Genomic DNA, 17,505 nt, shown 5'->3' on the forward strand with positions numbered 1-17,505 from the left:
ACTGTAATAGAATGGCAATCTTTGGCATCTGGTTATTCAAGTAGAAACCAGTAGTATTCTTCTACATGCGATATGTTTAGCCTCGTTCATTGAGCATTCATTGAGTCGGTTCATACAACTGACACTAAAGAATTCTGACACAAATAAGAAGAAATTTCTTTAACAAAACTACTATGTATGAGAACGTCAGGTAGTCACTATATAAAACCTTGTTTTTATCTTGATTTAAATTTGAATCTACAGCCAAAATAGGTTGTTTTTAACAATTGGTGCATATTTCGGTTTTATATTGATATTTCCGATAGTTGTCTCCCCTTAGACCACATATCACATTTCTGTCAATCTCTCTGAATCGTGGATGCTGCTTTAAATTCCGAGTCTACTGTTCGGGTGAAGCTGATTGGCTGATGGTATATATGACCCACAAAATATGTTCGAGATAGACTGGACAACCTGCTCTAAATGACGTCAGGCTTGTTCCTGCGCTATAGTCTATATGCAAGTCAGAAAAGGAGTGACTTAGGAGCGAGTCTGACGTATTAGAGCAGGTCATCCAGTCTATGTTCGAGACTGCTATACAGTCTAAGGTGTTCGAGGCTACTTGGGAGAAAAGAAGCTGCAAAATACATGTAAATCGTAGACTTAGTTTGCGTTGACAAAGGTAAGTTTGACTAGTAAATATTATTCTAGGTAGTTTTTCTGTAGGATAATTAACATTTCCCCATGCTCAAAACTAAGTGAAGTCAATCGAACAAACGAAAGCAGTTGGTTATTATGGTGCACAAGACAAGGAAGGTTTCATTATTGGACACGAGAAGGGGGATGGATGGCCTAATGGTTAGTGCGTGCTGTATCATAAGGCCTGTCATTGAGTCGACTGGCGTGATGACAAGGAGTAGGGTCGCCTGTCCAACCTCGTTGGTTTTCTCCGGGTCCTCCGGTTTCCTCCCACTGCTAAAGACCCCTACGCACAAGCGACTTATTGAAATAAAATTAAACCACATGTTAGTCCCAAAATGACCTGGTTTGTGTTGAGTGGACGTACACTTTAACCCATTTCTCTATGAATTTGCCTGTCCGGCTTATGAGAATTTTTGATCAATTGGAACATTCCCACATGTTAGTCCCGAAATGACCTGGTTTGTGTTGAGTGGACGTACACTTTAACCCCATTTCTCTATGAATTTGCCTGTCCGGCTTATGAGAATTTTTGATCAATTGGAACATTCCCAAACTTGTTTTAGGCCTACACTACAAAGAACTTAGACATGAAATACCACTTTATGGTAGCCTAGCTAATTGAATATCTTAAGGTTAGATAAGAAGAATGGCCTAGATGAATTCTTTTGTGAATTTTCAGTTCTTAACTTCGAAGCTACAAATATTAAATAATGAATTTCTTTTGTGAATTTTCAGTTGTCAGCTGCAATTTATTGGAATATTGGCCAACTTGTGACATATTCGTTTTGGACATATCGTGGCCATACCAAAGGTTAGTTTATTTAGGTCTATATGATGTAGGGTGACCCACCATAAATAAATGTCTCGACAATTACACCACAATATTTGTATATATACCAAGAATTAAATCAGTTTCGCACATTTATAGTCACTAAATAAACCGTCATCTTGTACTTAATAAGCTATGACCATTTGACCATCCATAAATAATAGTATAATACACTGAAAGTTTTGGCCATAACATCTGGGCATTTGTGAGTAAAAAATAGGTTACATGCCCTTCTTTTGAAATTAGTCTCGCTTAACCAGTCAACCGACCATTCTACGTCTGATTGACAAGCCAAGATAATCAAGACTTCCTTTTTTACGAAACATAACAGAAAACTGGAAAAAGAAATTGAAGAAACACACACGTTAGGCAAGTCAACAATTGTTTTAAGAACCTTGTAAAAATAAAATGAAACTACTGCGCATGCTAGTATCATGTTCTTGCCTACGGTAACGGAGTGTTTCAGTGATATTATTTGTACTTAACCAAAAGATGAATCTCCTAACGGTACAGTTAATGATAAAGCAATTTAAAAAATAAAACAAACGTAATTTTTAAAGCTGCTGTAATAACCAAAAAGCTTAATATTGCTGCTATTCAGATTCGTCAACAATAGTTTTTTTACGGCCGTAATAGTTGATAGACGTGTAAATAATTGCACGTGCAGTGGCTATTTAGTCTCATAGACTCTAGCACAGAGTTTTATCATACTGCGTGGTTAGCCATGTGAAGTCCAACTTTCTGTAGGGAAAATGTTCACAGGTCACCCTACTATATGTAGGCCTAACACTTTAAATATAGATTTATTTTGGCACTTTATTTGGATTTATTAACCTCTAATTGACTTCGCTGTAAATGCTTACATGTATGTCGCACTTTGCCCCTTGAGACAATGGTGGGTCTTTATAAATTGTCTCTTCAATTTTGTCTATAAAGTTATATCACACGTACTAAATGAACGTGGATATAGTTATTCGTAAAAAACCCTGTGATGTATTGGTTAAATTGTCAAAATAGTCATCAAATTCTAGCTGTTTATTGACCTATGGTTGATAGAGAAAAGTAGCTAATGTTTCCTATGTTATTTGTGGGAAATAAAGAGTTTTATTCCTTATATGGCGTGGAAATTCATGTCAAGGTTATTGAAGACCTGCAGAAAGTAGGGGGTATAAATTAGGGTGTAGAGGCGAGCTGGATTAGAGCTCACCCAGAAATTCTTACCAGTCATTACCGTTGAGAACGAGGAACCGGAAAAGCCAGTACAACTTAGTAATAAAGTTGTGAAACCATTATTACTGTAGTGTTATTTACGATCACAAACACAACCAATAAAGAAGTCTGTAGTCTGTATCCCATATCCAAGGGCCTGCATAACTATCAAGACCCCATTTTTTAAGCATGTAAACACAAGTTTAAGCAAAGTATGAATTAATTTTTTAATTAGATCAGGTGGCTCTGCGAAAGGTACTTGCATGTCAGCCTGGAGGTCCAGGGTTCAATTCTAGCGAAGATGAGAAAGTGCCAAAGATTCTCCAGCGGCTCATCATTTCCCCTGGACAGTTGTAATTATAACTAAAATATGAACGCGGGCTGCAGTGTTAATGTCTGCACAAATTGCACTCATAACATGGCTATGTGTGTACATCTGTTTTCACTAGGGACCGGGTATCATTCAGATTTGATGAAAAAAGGAAAGAAACTGAGCTTACCATCTATAATCTAATACACATATTCAGTTAATAAATTGCCATGCGGAAAGTGTTAAATACCATCAAGATTCATCAAAAACTGCCAGTTTGTGCTACCGTTTAGTTTGACATCGGTTGTCTAGTTTATGAAACTAAATGGTCATAAACTGGATGACCAATATCAAAACTAAACTAAATGGTCATAAACTAGATGACCGATGTCAAAAACTAAATGGTGTTTCTTAAACTAAACAGTAGCACAAACTGGGCGTTATTTGATGAATCTTGATGGTATTTAATACTTTCTGCATGGCAATCTATTAACTGAATATTTGTATTAGATTATAGTTGGTAAGCTCAGTTTCTTTCCTTTTTTCATCAAATCTGAATGATACCCGGTCCCTAGTGTTTTATTAGTCTGGATGGAGCAGAACAGCAGGACCTTAAACACCATTCCATTTCAATTTATTTTTATTTTACTCAACAGTTAAAGGAGCTAAATCGCTAATATTTGGCACCTAGAAATTGACCTAAATGGGTCGCAACGCATATAATAATGTAATCTGAATGTATATAAACTGATTTACATTCAATTGTTTCCGTTTGACTCTAATTTCAAATCAGTTATCTCCAGCGAAATACGGCATGAGTCTCAACCGAATCGCTATTTCTAGCGTCTGGTTATTCCAGTCTATTCAGTATTGCGCATGCATCACCGTTTCAATGAGTTGTGGAATATGTCAAGCCTCGTTCTTTCTGGTCACTTGTTACACATGACGCTGAAACGCAATATGGTACACGATTCGTGGACCAATGGTAAAATGTTTATTTTATCTTAAATATTGGATATCAGAAGCCTACCTTTTCCCGGTAAGATCACAACGTCAATGTTGATTTGAATTGACAAACAATTCGTGTTTTCAACGTGTAAGACTTTGGATGATATTGAGTTAGAGACTTAGCTACTTTAATATGTAAATTTAGGCAGAGCTGCAAAAATCACATTCCTGACTTGTCCAACTACGACTGCTGTGACAGTGAAACTTGGGTCTGGTTTGACTAACTGCAGATTATATTATAGGCTACCCTCTCTTATATATCTACTTTCATTTTGTTTATTCTTATTAAAGATTTGTTGGATAAAGCTAGATATGGGTGTATGGTGGCTGGGTGAGGTCCATGACCGAGGAAGAGGAAAGATGCAAGGCACCTTTTGGAATAAGGGTAATCAGTAAGTATTTCAAAGAACTAACAAGTTTTCAATTTCAAGATATTTGTGAATTGGGTTTTTTTCAAACGTCATTTATCAGCCCCATTGACAATACTTGATACATAATTGATCAGTGGAAATTCTTACAATATTTGAGTTTCAGCTTGTTTACATCATGCTTAACTTCATAAAACTGGGCTGTTAGGGTTTTTTGGCAGTTGAAACTTTGGTGGGTTGGTGCTGAAAAGCAGGGCATCAGGATTAGTTCATTTGGGCTTCAGGTTTTGGTGCATAGATGTAAATTTATTGCGAGAAAATTAGTGCTTATTAAAATGTGAAGGCCAGACACATGTATTCAAATAGATTCAGCCTGTCATCTCGTTTTAAGCTATAAATTGTTTTTATGTAAAAAGGCTGAAAAAAGGTCATTTTAAATACTTTAACACTCCTGAAAAAGAAGAGTTGATTAGAAATTCGAAAGGTATAGTCCAGGTTGTGTTTAGAAATGTCTCCAGGAAGAGGCAGAATTGTTTAGTTTATTTTCATTTTGTTAAAGCGATTTATGTTGTTGATTCAGGTTTCCATTAGAATGTTTTTGTTTTCATTTCTCCGCTAAATACAATATAATGGGCCTTGAATATTTCAGAATAAGGGCTGGCGCTGTCTGTCGCTCAAGTCACCACTAGTAATAAAAATATGAAAGTGGTGATTAACATTTGAATGTGCCAATTATTTGGGCGATAACGTTTTGGGGTTCTGGTGATTTTGGGTGGGGGGGGGAACAGGTGGAAAAAAATCTTTAAATTCTAATTGTATGATCCTAGTTTGACCATAGTTTTGCGTGTCCATCATATAACTACATGGCGACATACTATAGATCAACTCGATGATAATCTGGACCTGTCAATTGGTAATACTAATCATTAGTTGATTGATAATCACCGATGGTGTATGTACCATTTTTCAATATAAAATTTTGGTGAAAAAAAATTAAAAGCCAGCGCGAGCCCAGTTCAGAATTATTGGTTAGACAGAAGCAATCTAATTTAATTTGCCATTTATTTTATTTTGTTTTATTTTATATTGTATGCCCAGATAATGCATACATAGGCATGTATTGTTGGTTGTCACATGTGTAGGTCTGTCTTCAACATTTGGCTCGTAATCGTAAACAAGGCTTTGTTAGAACCTTATGCGAATGATCCAAAATCGGTATCCCCCTTGTTATACACCCATTCTTTTAAGAGGAATATATAGTATTTTTGTTAAACTATGTTTTTTTAATTCTATTTTAAATATTATATTACAGATTTTGAAAATTTTAAAGGCAATACAGTAAACCTCACATTAGTCGGATTCGTATAAGTCGGATCTTCGCTCAACTCAGAAAAAATCATTTGGACCCTTTGATCCTGCACGTTTTTCTTATTAAATTTCCGTGCGTAAGTCGGATTTCCTAAGTCGGATCTTCGCTCAACACGGATCAAAATGTTTGGTCCATTTGATCTACTTCTGGCTTTTTTCCTTCACCCAATCGGATTGGCAGTATCTTCAGAATTTGACTGTTTCATCCTGATGAAATCGCGGTTAGGTATTCCATGCACAGAGCTCCAAAATTCTTTCCTCTTATCATTTTGACTCAAATCAGCCTATTTGATGCGATGCAATTATAGATTTTTCCCAAAAAATTCGAAACCCGCTGTCTGCTGTACGAGACACTTTCCGGGAAAATTTAGGACATTTTTCAAAGATGGCGACAAAATGGAAGTTATCTACTAGCACCAAAACGAAAGTTATCTACTCGCATATACGAATAAAAGCTTGAAATGTGCCTTTGAATCAATTATTATCCGGCTCTTGCAGTTTACTTCTAATCAAGCTAAGATTGAATTTCAGTCTTTGGCTAACTCATCTTCACTTAACTCGGATAAAATTGGTCAGTCCCCTTAGATCCGACTTACACGAAGTTTACTGTATAAGTAATTATTTCCATCTAAACTTTATGAATTAAAAAGAGAAATAAGACTGAGATTTGATCTTTCTACTTCTATTTCTTTCAGTCAAACTAAAGAGACTCAGAAGGGCCGATTTAGTAAGAAAATTCAAACAAGATATAAAAATTGCAGAAGGTAATTTTACATTGGAAATTTTCAGTTTATTATTTGGGAATCCTGTTTGCATGTCACTTTGATGATGAAATTTATTTCCATTGTTAGAACAATTATAAGTAATGACATAGTTGATATTCTTGGGGAGGGGGGGGGGTGTTAGTATGATCTAATCTTATGCAAATGAGTTATTCCAGAGTATTAGGATTCATAATGATGCAACTGTGTAATAATGTCCTCTTCTGCATTAATAATGTCCTCAAATGCACCAAGGACACCATTGATTTGTTTTTGGATTATATTATGGTATATTAGATTATATTATGGTATATTAGATTATATTATGGTATATTAGATTATATTATGGTATATTAGATTATATTATGGTATATTAGATTATATTATGGTATATTAGATTATATTATGGTATATTAGATTATATTATGGTATATTAGATTATATTATGGTATATTAGATTATATTAGATTATATTATGGTATATTAGATTATATTATGGTATATTAGATTATATTATGGTATGAGATCGATAGTGATATAATTTATACTGGATAATGAATCTTTCAGGGAAACAGGAGAGATATAATGACCTACAGACAGATGACAAAGACATGCAGACAGATGCCTGAAACACTGAGTTAGACACCCACGACACCCAGTCAGATACCAGTGTCACCCACCAGGTATCAATGTCATCAGCCAGACAGATACCAATGTCACCCACCAGTCAGATACCAATGTCATCAGTCAGGTAGATACCAATGTCATCAGTCAGGCAGATACTAGTGTCGTCCACCAGGCAAATACTGATCTCACACACCAGACAGATACTGATACAAATGTCACCCACCAGGTAGATACCAATGTCACTCGATGAAGACTATCTTCCAGCATCTGATGAATCTGATGCTGAATCGGACATATTACCATTTCAAGGTGCATTTCCTGATATGTCGGTACACCTGAACAACAAAAGCGACAGTTCAAAGCAAGGTAAGATACATTGATTATGTGAATGCTTATGCATAGTTGTATTTATTAATTTAAAGATGTTAAATTGGTTTCCATCCCCACCAGTGAACAAAATAACCGGGTGTGCATCGCACTTTGCGACCCATTTCCGATGTTACTGCGAGCCGATGGAAAAATTGATTAGCACAATTTTAGTTGGGAATCTATATAGTTGGGTATCTATAAAGTTGTGAATCATTTTTATCAGATATAGTACCTTTTATTTCAACATTTAGTGCCTCAAAATTCAGTTGGCAATAAGAAATCCTTTCATGGTTACTCTAAAACGTTAACTTATCCTTTTTATTCTACATTTCACAACACAACATTAAGTACAATGTTCACCTTTGTAATTGTTTGAATTTCAGGTATCTCCAATCATTCAGAGGATCACAGTGACTGGTCATATAAAGCTAATAAAAGATATCTTTATAAGGACAGTAAGTCAAATTTCATTTCATCTCAACTCGTTTTTCAGCATTGAAATGAGACCAATTTAAAATACTTTATTCCACTATTCTGATGTCATTTTATTATATTTTGTGCAAACAGAAAATATTCCCCATTCCTAGCAATCTGATTAAAACACAGATCCTATTTCGTTTCTTATTTTTAGTTCAAAATTTAGTTTTACTTGTCTTTACTACACTAGGATCTGGAAGAGTTGTTATCATTGACGTATTCTGGATAATGTGAGGCATTAGCCATTGAAACGGTCTGTTACGGCGAGCTCTTGACCTTTTGATGCCCGGAACTGTGGGTAAACCACTAGAAACATCAACGCTGATCAGTTAATCAATGTCTGACGTCATGGTCAAAATCCTCTTGTTTGACCTCTCACGTGAACTCCCATTATAACTTGTCAGATTATTCAGTCTTGGAACTTCTCGTTTTAAATGGCAATTTAATTTCAGTATATACATGTATTTATAAAAAAAATGTACAACCCGCATGGTCGAACTTTAATTATATATTAGGTAGTCGGTTATCATTTATTTCTTCCATAATCCAGATCTGCTATTTGGGCGGTTTGATGTTGTCATATAAGCAGTTTACAATGTCCAGTGCGTTAAGATTAAACTGACTGACCATAACATTTATTAGCTGAGAAATGTCATCCTTATTTTCGTGATGGCTATATTGTAAATTGTTATTATATAAAATTTTATGTATTATTATATAACATTTTATGTATTGATATTATATAAAATTTTGTGTATTTCAGTTACCGTTTATGGATATAAAAAGATCAAGGAAAAAAGAAATTATTCCAAAATAGATTATTGTTTATTTTGTAAGAACCAGTACAAGTCCAAAATGTCAAAAGATATTAGCAGCTCATAGAGATGAGGATAGAGGAAAAGAAATAATTGATTCACCTATTAAATCAAAAAAGAGAAAATATCTTTTATTAAAAGTACAAAATGAAGGCAACTATCATCACAATATTGAGGTATTTTCATAAGTTCCATTATATGGGTCTTTAGTCAAGTTTTCAATGGAAAAGGAAATGCTAAGGAAAGATATAGAAATGGACTCCTGTCCAATTTATATTATCGGAGCATATCTCGTAAACATTCAAGATATCTTTTTGGATCTGTATACACGTATCATAGTACTTTGCTGATCCAATTCCCTTCATTATTCCTGTCTTTGCAGAATAATAGGAAGTGAAACCTCATTCATTTCATTTTGCTTGTCAAATTTCAAGAGCTGATATGGTTCTATTTGTATCGTCGGTCAATACAGGTTTATTACGATAATGCATTTATCGGCCAATTACCGATATTGAAACCTATTACTGTACCATCACTAGTATAGTCATCTTATCAAATAGTTATGTAATCCAAATATAAATTCTATTTTGCAGGTACTGCAAAAGGGCAGTGTTGAATTAATTGTGAAAAGAAGGCCTAATATGAAACAAAATCAGAATGCTATTGACTATGTGCCTTGTGAATTCTGTTTGTCATTTATTAAAGATGATACTCTTTGGACACATGCAAAAAATTGCTGTATGAGACCCGATGATTGTGATAGAAATTTCTTGAGAAACGGAAGAGCTATGATCCAAAGTTTTTTGTGTAATCGGAAAGATGATACTGAAAGAGCTAAGTTGAAAGAAACCAGCAAAAAACCAGGATTAAAAAAGATTTGTGAAAATGATGAACTGATTAAAAAGTTTGCTTCAAATTTATTAGACAAGTTAGGAACAGAAGAAGAACAGAAAAGAAAAGACAAAGACAATATAATAACAAAAGTTCGAAGTGTTGCAAGATTACTAAAAAAGCTCAACCAAAACAAGTTCCGTTTTGTGCCTTTTAAAACATTCATATGTGGCAAAGAGTTCACAAACGCTGAAAAAGTAAAAGAATTATCTCGTGAAAGTGATTCACCAAATTTGGCCCTTACCTTAGGATATTACTTGAAACAAATATGCCCTTTAAAAATTAGCCTAGCCATTAAAACTGAAAACCCAATCATGAAACAAGAAGCAATGTATTTTAAAGAATTGTACAATGCCCACTGGAATGGTAAAGTGTCGGCTGTTGTTCACAGGCGTCTCCGTTTACGACAGATCAACAAAAGAATAGAGCTACCAAATACTGAAGACCTTGTCAAATTTAAAGATTTCTTAAGCAATGAAATAAAACAGACCAGAAACTTTAAGCCTTCATTGGAAGAGTGGGTGAAATTAGCAGAAATCGTGATGACACGTATTGTGTTATTCAATAAAAGGTGTATTTCAGAGGTAAAGGAACTGAAAATAATAGATTTTAAAAAACGTCTTTCAGGAGACAGTACTAGTGAAGAAATTGATATGCTGGATACCTCAGAAAGAGTTCTTGCTAAAAGGTAAAGAAACAGTTAGGGAAGATTCAATGAATCTGTGGCTAAAGTACTGTCTCTCTAATTTGTGGTTGTTCATTCATTTTTCTAGTCATTTGCATTGACCAAAAACCATGTACACATTGGTGTGCACGTAAAAGAAGCCTCAGCATAATGGGCTGTAGTGCCAGCAATATTTTACATTCCCATTCCATGGCTCTAATTCTGACACTGATTTTGCTGGGGGATCACAGTGGTTAAGTGGGTAAGACGCCGGCTCAGTAGCCTGGAGGTCAGGCCCCGAGTTCACAAAGCATTCTTAGACTTACATGTAAGTTAAGAATTTACTCAAAATTGTTTGCCTTATTTTCACTAAAATATAACTCTGTATAAAACTTTTGTTGTTTTAATGTATCAAATACATCAATAAGAAACCATGAGCAAAGTTTTGTGTTTCTGGATCAAAGATATTTCTTATAAACAGTGATTGAAAGTTGAGTACATTTCCCTCCTATAACACTGTATGGTGTATGCCCGTCTTCAGCCCAGTTTAGGAACAGAACAGAAGGACATTAAACCCCATTTCATTTGCAGATATACTTTCAAAGAAAGCATTCAGATATTTATTATTTTTTTAATTTTCACTTCAGAATGGATTTGATTGAGGTACTGGGAAAAAGTACAAGAGGTCTAAGGAAAGTATTTGTTCTATTGGAGCCAGACATGGTTAGAGGACGTAATTAAAATGTATCGGCTGCATGGTTGGTTGAGATACTTACTGATTCAGTCGACGCATGCGTTGTAGCCCGAAATCCACCTTTTCACTCGATTGTCACTATTTTTGGGATTGAGAGAATTCAATTCCGGAACATTCAATCGAGTACCCCCTTTTACAGCTCCTTGATATGACTGGGGATAAATTGAAACTGGTCGCAGATCACATGGGCCACTCCGTGGCTACACACACTGATATTTACAGAACCATGACTTCAACCTTAGAAAGGACCAAGGTTGCACGAGCCTTGATCGCCCTTGAAAATGGCACCCTCAGTAAATTTCAAGGACGAAGCCTGTCTTCAATTGATCTTGACGGTTAGTTTATTATTGATGAGCTGTGTAATTACCCACCCAAACCCCTCCGTAACTCAAAACTAATTCTGTTAGTTAAAAATTAGATTAAAAATGCTGTATACTGTACTTCTATCCTTACTGTGTACTCCAGAAAATTATACATTTGCTGTGGATTATGCGGACACAGAATGGTTCTTTTTCTTCTGTAACAAGAGAGAGAGAAATGGGGTTTGACACCCAGTCGACACAAACTAGGTCATTTTGGGACTAACACATTGTTCAATTTTATTTCATTGATTCGCTTGTACATAGGGGTATTTAGCAGTGGGAGGAAACCGGAGGACCCGGAGAAAACCCACGAGTTGGATCCTGTAACAAGACAAAATTTTTACTTTACTAAAATGCAATTTATTTATTTTTTATTTTTTTCATTTCAGAAATCCGATTCTCCATCGACAGTGAAGAGTTAAATGACGATCATGGTGATAATGAACTTGAAACCCAGGAAACAAATTTAGAGGAAATAGGTATGCTGTTCCTTTGAAATTATTTTGTAATGACTACTCTTTCAAGAAAATAAACATGTGTATTGCTGTGGTTAAGATTATCTTTAAGATCTATTCAAATTCAGTTGTAGCTTTCTTTTACCAGAATGTAAAAATTTATTTTCCTACAATTACATTATCATTCGGAAACCCTGTATCTAAATTGGAAAAGCAATAATGTCACAATGCTTATGTCCTTTGTTGTGTGTGTAATTAGAAATTGTAATCAGTTCTGAACTGTTTTTTTTTTTTAATCCATTAATTTCTTTATTTCAGATGAAGAATTAACTGTGGAAGAGGATGTTACCAGCACAGCAACAGGTTTGTACATGAATTATATTGTGTTAAAATTTTCGGGGGAGTCACAGTGAATCAGTTAGTTTTCACGTTCGATCCCTGTGAAGGGGAGGATGGAGAGATTGGATGGCCAAATGGCTAGCACATGCGCGCTGTATCATAAGGCCTGTCAATGAGTCAACTGGCGTGGTTTCGATTCCCCGGTTGTACGTGACAAGGAGTAGGGTCGCCTGTCCAACCTCTGGGTCCTCTGGTTTCCTCCCACTTCTAAAGACCCCTACGCACAAGCGAATTAGTGAAATAAAATTAAACCATGTGTTAGCCCTTTTTGAGAGGTGCTAAGTAAGGGTTATCGACTGAGACAGAGGGGTTCAAGTTAGATGAACACCCGAGCTCGTGCAAGGTTGTACACTGAGAACGCGCCAGCGTTCGAAGTGTTCAATTGCGCAAGCTCGGGTGTTCATCTAACTTGATCCCAAGGGTCGAAAGTCGGTAACTGACTTGCACACTGGATTCTTTGTGTAAGAAGTTGAATGAGTCAATGAAAATGGGCGGATACGAGAGAGACTTTGCACGTCATAATATATTGTTCCTGAATATATGTAAACCTGTTTATTTACGATGCATACAAATCAGATCGTTTCAATGCCAATTTTTATTAAGAAATGGTGGATTGGTATATGGATAAATGTATTTTAAGCCTATTTGCTGATAGAATCCTGTTGATTTTCAATAATTTCTGATAATGACTTCCAGATTTATGGCCCTTGATATTTAATGTTTTTAGTACTCAACGTCAGTATAGGGCAGAATTAGAAGCCAATCAGTATAGGGCAGAATTAGAAGCCAATCAAGTATGACAATTACTTAATGGGTTTGTTATTTGTAATTATATTTTAGTGTGTTGTAAATGTTTTCCTTACCGACAAGGGGGGTTCGATGGCCGAATGGTTAGTGCGTGTGCGTTGTATCATAAGGTCTGTCGTTGAGTCAACTGGTGTGGTTTCGATTCCCCGGTTGTACGTGACAAGGTGTAGGGTAGCCTATCCAACCTCGTGGGTTTTCTCCGGGTCCTCCGGTTTCCTCCCACTGCTAAGGACCCCTACGCGCAAGCAAATTTTTGAAATAAAATTGAACCATGTGAGTCCCGAAATGACATAGTTTGTGTCTAGTGGATGTTAAACCCCATTTCTCTCTCCTTACGGGCAAAAAAAATAAATATGTGACACCCCTTTTTGACTGCACGGACGACTTAGCTGCTGTAGGCGTATGTTTCGTTGTCTGGCAATCTATCTTTAAAATCCACAACAGGCCAATGAATAATGTAATATCAATTTGGTGTGAATGGGGTATGCTGCATTGACTGGAATACGTTTAACATTCACGAATTGTCAGCCACAGAACAAACTAACCATGTGCGAAAAAAATAGCATGTGCGATGATGTAGGATTATTTTACAAGATTACAATTATCTAAAACATGACCAAACAGAAATTTATCCCAGTTCGCTCGGTTTTGTGTATTTGTTCCTTATACTAATGGATGCGTTTTCTAGCTGATGATACTATTTCACAATCTACATTGTAAAAATATTTATTTATTGTTTTAACTACATGTATTTATCTTTTTTAATTAACACGGTGTTTCTTGTTATTTCTAATACAGTGCACGCATATCGGACGGTAACTTCCTGAATTATGGCCCCTGATTGTACGTAAAAACGCGTTTTTTGGCTTGTGGACCCTATAGAGGTCATAATTTTTATTCGATTTAAAAAACCGTATTATTATATCACCGTTTAACCCTAAGGACGGTTGAGTTCGAATTTCGTGAAAATCGGCCCAAAACTGACAGACAAAATGGCCGCCGTTCGTTCTCAAATAGCATATAGAGGTCCCAATTTTTATCCGATTTTGTTGAAACTTGAAATGTAAGTTTATAACACAAAGATCTTGGTTCCTTTCGATATTCGCGCATATCGGACCGTAACTTCATGAATTATGGCCCCTGATTGTACGCAAAAGCGCGTTTTTTTGCTTTTTATCCGATTTAAAAAACTGTGTTAATATATCACAGTTACACCATAAGGACAGCTGATTTCGAATTTCGTGAAAATCGGCCCAAAACTGACAGACAAAATGGCCGTCGTTCGTTCTCAAATAGCTTAAAAATATGGTATATCAAGGTTGTGGACCCTATAGAGGTCACAATTTTTATCCGATTTTGTTGAAACTTGACATGTAAGTTTATAACCCACAGATCTCGGTTCCTTTCGATATTCGCGCATATCGGACCGTAACTTCCTGAATTGTGGCCCCTGATTGTACGAAAAATCACGTTTTTAGCTTGTGGACCCTATGCTATAGAGGTCATAATTATTATCCGATTTAAAAAATCATATTATTATATCACCGTTACACCCTAAGGACGACTGAGTTCGAATTTCGTGAAAATCGACCAAAAACTGACAGATAAAATGGCCGCCCTTCGCTCTCAAATAGCGTAAAAATATGGTATATCAGAGGTTACAATTTTTATCCGATTTTGTTGAAACTTGAAATATAAGTTTATAACCCAAAGATCTTGGTTCCTTTCGATATTCGCGCATATCGGACCGTAACTTACTGAATTATGGCCCCTGATTGTACGAAAAATCAAGTTTTTAGCTTGTGGACCCTATAGAGGTCATAATTTTTATCCGATTTAAAAAAACGTATTATTATATCACCGTTACACCCTAAGGACGACTGAGTCCGAATTTCGTGGAAATCGGCCCAAAACTGACAGACAAAATGGCCGCCCCTCGTTCTCAAATTGCATAAAAATATGGTATATCAAGGTTGTGGACCCTATAGAGGTCACAATTTTTATCCGATTTTGTTGAAACTTGAAATGTAAGTTTATAACTCAAAGATCTTGGTTCCTTTCGATATTTGCGCATATCGAATTGTAATTTCCTGAATTATGGCCCTTGATTGTAGGAAAAATCACTTTCGTTTTAGCTTGTTTTCTATCCATCTCTCGAAAATGTGGGCGTATCCTGCCTGGCAGCCGCTGGTTATAATAAAGATCTTGGTTCCTTTTGATAATCACACATATCTGAACGTAATTTCCTGGATTAAGGCCCCTGATTGGTAGAAAAATCGAATTTTTAGCTTGTGGATTCTCTAGATGGTCACAATTTTTTTTCCGATTTTAAAAACCGTTTAGATATATCACCATTCCACCATAATGCAGGATGAATTGTAGTTTTGGGAAAATCCAAATGAATCTGCCCAACAAAATGGCCGCTCTTTCTACGCAAATTGTGTATAAGTATGTAATACAAAGGTTATGGACCCTCTAGAGGTCACAATTTTTATGCAATTTTAATGAAACTTAAAAATATATCTTTATATAGCTGCTGGTTAAAGATTAATTTTGTTTTGTATTTTAATTTCTAAATAAAATGATTTGACAGATTCTAACCCATCTATTTAGTTTCCTTGTGGGTGGTTGAATGTACTCATTGGTGTGCACATAAAAAATACCCCAACAGTTTGAATTCAATATGAGTAGACTGTAGTGCTGCTGTCTGGTCAAAATTCACTCATAGCACACTGGTGTAGAACTGTCTTCATTAGCCTATTTCATTTCCCAACCTTGCATGTGACAAGGCGAGTTTCCATAAGGGTTTTATAAGGTGCCCTGATTTCCTCCTGCTGCTAAGACACCTACCTCTACGCAATTATTGAAAGGACTCAACAAATTTGTTTTTTTAATTTTCAAACAAAATGAATTTTATCGGTCATTCTGGTTCAGATTCTTACACCTCTAATGGTTTCCAGGTGGGTGATTGAATGGTTTTAAGGTGTGCGCTTTACATCATAAGGTCTGTAATTGAGTCAGGGGGGCACGGTGGCTAAGTGGGTAAGACGCTGGCTCGCTAGCCTGGAGGTCTGGTGTAAGATCCCTGCATTGGCCTAGAAAGTTCATCCAGATTTTCCGCTGTGGTTCTCCCCTTGTCAGTGATGCTGTCTAGTCATTTGGATGAGACAAAAAACTGAGGTCCCATGTACACATTGGCATGCACGTAAAAGATCCCTTGACAGTTGGAATTCGATACAAGAGTAGGCCGTAGTGCCGCTGTCCAGGCAAAATTTCCCTCGTAGCACACTGTATGGCGTATTCCCATCTTCATTAGTCTAGTTTGGAGCAAAACAGTCGGATATTAAACCCTATTTCATTTCTGTAATTGCTTCGATTCGAAACTTGCACATGACAATGAGAAGATTTGCCTGTCCAAGCTCTTGAGAGATATAAAGTCCCCTGGTTTCCTCCCACAGCTAAAAGAACCCTTACACTATAGGTTAGTTATGAAATGACCTAGTTTTGGTGAAGTGGGTGTTAAACTATGGAAATTGTGGATTTTCTTTGTATTTTCCATTTGAATTCTAGTCAGATCCATGGCAATGCATTATTTCTGTAGGATTGTGGGTTATGTGTTTTTAGTAAAAAAAAACCTCTCAATTCGGATGAATAACAATTTGGGGGCCTACATATATATCGGGTACCCCACCACTGAAAAAGTAAATAATACAAAAAATAATACAATTAAATAATACAAAAAATAATACAATTAAATAATACAAAAAATAATACAATTAACTATGAACACTGCATTGCCTGGTAACTGTTAGATATACGGTTTGATGAGCTCTATGAAGCAGAATTTGTATACCCCATATATAATTATAATTCTGTTATTTTACAAACAAAATTATAGTTAAATTCATCCACATATACTGCAAAGTGGTTTCCGGATACTTTCTGACCTACCTGTGATTATGAAAAAGGAACGCTCAAGACTTGCTAATATAGCCTATAAATTGAGAAAAGAAAACTACTTGAAAACACGAATCAGAGATAGTGGAACACAAATGATTTTAGAAACTAGGAAAACAAAAGAAGATAGATGGACGATACATAAAACAGCCTCAAACAAAAACTCTTCTACCTAGAATAAAATTTGATACTTGTGTGAAACTTATGTATTGAACTGACAAACAAATGGTATACACCAAATTTTGTACTCCTTATAATGTTTCGTTACTACTCTTACTTACTCCAACGCAAACCAACAGTTACATTAACAACTGCCCAAAACAATAGATTGCACAGATCAAAAATGATTTTGACATTGAGCCCCCTGTCACAATCTGAGTCACATTACCTACAT

General features: G+C 35.8%; 1 protein-coding gene across 1 annotated transcript in view; it reads left to right on the forward strand.

The window, feature by feature from the left end:
• Positions 1 to 108: 108 nt before the first annotated feature.
• LOC126831694 (uncharacterized) overlaps positions 109 to 17,505 on the forward strand; it is a 38,054-nt gene continuing 20,657 nt past the window's right edge. The window contains exons 1-10 of the mRNA XM_050562351.2: positions 109 to 1,492; positions 4,329 to 4,429; positions 6,469 to 6,537; positions 7,102 to 7,527; positions 7,914 to 7,985; positions 8,771 to 8,998; positions 9,416 to 10,705; positions 11,025 to 11,466; positions 11,883 to 11,972; positions 12,267 to 12,311. The gene's annotated coding sequence lies outside the window, so the exon portion shown is untranslated. The remainder of the gene's footprint in view (positions 1,493 to 4,328; positions 4,430 to 6,468; positions 6,538 to 7,101; positions 7,528 to 7,913; positions 7,986 to 8,770; positions 8,999 to 9,415; positions 10,706 to 11,024; positions 11,467 to 11,882; positions 11,973 to 12,266; positions 12,312 to 17,505) is intronic.

The sequence above is a fragment of the Patella vulgata genome, chromosome 9 (assembly GCF_932274485.2).
Source record: "Patella vulgata chromosome 9, xgPatVulg1.2, whole genome shotgun sequence".
NCBI classification, from domain to species: Eukaryota; Metazoa; Mollusca; class Gastropoda; family Patellidae; genus Patella; species Patella vulgata.